We start from the raw sequence: 2082 nt of genomic DNA on the forward strand, positions 1-2082 counted from the left end.
CCCACCACCGTGGCTTTGTCCAGAAGGAAGTCAGACATTCAGAAAATGTCCTTTCGACTCTAATTAGCATATTACCCTTTTCTTAGTATAAATACCACATTTTGATTATCCATGCATCAGCTGATAGACATTGAGGTTGTTTCCACTTTTTGGCTTTTATTAGTGTAGATGCCATACAAGTTTTTGTGTTAACATGTTTTTAATTCTATATATTTGGAGTGGTATTGCTGAATCATATGGTAACTATATTTAATTTTTTGAGGACCTGCAAATTTTCCCAAGTGGCTGCACCATTTTACATTCCCACCAGCAATGTACAAGGGTTCCAATTTCTCCACATCCTTATCAATACTTGTTATTGTCCATGTTTCTGATTATAGCCACCCTAAAGGGTGTGAAGTAGTCACGCAGTAGTTTTGATTTGCATTTCTCCTGTTGACTAATGATGTTAAGAATCTCTTCATATGCTTATTGGCCATTTGTATGTCTTATCTGGAAAAACATACAAATTTGATTTGATCTATTCAAATCATTTTAATTGGGTTATATGGCTATATTAGTTTGCTAGGGCTGCCATAACAAAATACTCTGGTGTCTCTCTTATAAAGACACTGGTCATATTGAATTAGGGTGCAACCCTTATAACCTCATTTAACTTTAACTATCTCCTTAAAGGCCCTATCCTATATAATAAAAGCCTAATATGCTAAGTGTCCAGTCATCCGTTCAACCAATTAAAGCGTAATATGCTAATGATATGCTAAGGCTACTCAACCACTCGCTATGACGTGCACTGACCACCAGGGGGCAGACACTCTGGTAGGTTAGCTTGCTGCTGGGGTCCAGCTAATTGGGACTGAGCGAGACAGGCCCTAGAAATTTCATGCACCGGGCCTCTAGTCTTCAAATAATAACTTTGGGGATAGAGCTTCACCATGTGAATTGGGAGGTGGGAGCACAATCCAGGCCAAAACAATGTCTTTATTGTTGGTTCTGGCTCACTCTTAAGAGAATAGCCTTTTGACCTTGCAATCCCACTTCTGGGAAGATAGCCCAAGAATCCAAAAACACCAATCAGAAATAATGTATGTACCTCTATGTTCATTGCAGTGTTATTTACAATAGCCAACATCTGGAAAGAGCCCAAGTGCCCATCAGCAGATAACTGGGTAAAAAGGCTGTGGTACATTTTCACAATGGAATACTACACAGCTATAGAAAAGAAGGAAATCTTACACTTTGCGACAGCTTGAATGGACCTGGAGAATATTATGCTAAGTGAAATAAGCCAGTCAGTGAAAGACAAATACCATATGATCTCACTAATATGTGGAACCTAATGAACAAAATTAAGTGATGAACTAAATGGGGGAATGGGGGCATTATTGGGAAAAAAAAAACCCACTGATTTTTTTAAGACTACAATTTTGAAGCTAGTGATCAAGACAGTGTGTTACTGGCATAAGAATAGACATATACACCAGTGTAACAGAATACAGAGCTCAGACAAACCTTCAATGTATTGATTTTCAACAAAGATGGAGTTTTTCAATGAATAGTGCTTGAATAACTGGATATAAAAACAAAACAAAAACTCAACCTTTACCTCCAACCATACCTACAATTAACTTGAAATGGATCACAGACCTAACTAACTATAAAAGCTAAAACTGCAAAACTTCTAGCAGAACATAGAAACTCTGTCTTGACTTTGGAGTAAGCAGATTCTCAGCCCAAAGAAACTATAACATAAAAGAAAACAAATGAAAATTGGACTCCATCAAAATGTAAAGCTTCTGCTCTTCAAAGGACATTAAGAAGCCGAACCGGTTTGGCTCAGTGGATAGAGCGTCGGCCTGGGGGACTCAAGGGTCCCAGGTTCGATTCCGGGCAAGGGCATGTACCTTGGTTGCGGGGCACATCCCCACTGGGGGGCGTGCAGGAGGCAGCTGATCGATGTTCTAACTCCCTATCCCTCTCCCTTCTTCTCTGTAAAATTCATAAAATATATTAAAAAGAGAAGGAAAAAAAGGACGTTAAGAAGAACAAAAGGGGCCCTAGCTGGTTTAGCTCCGTGGATAG

This window comes from Myotis lucifugus, unplaced genomic scaffold, assembly GCF_000147115.1.
Source record: "Myotis lucifugus unplaced genomic scaffold, Myoluc2.0 scaffold_68, whole genome shotgun sequence".
Lineage (NCBI taxonomy): Eukaryota > Metazoa > Chordata > Mammalia > Chiroptera > Vespertilionidae > Myotis > Myotis lucifugus.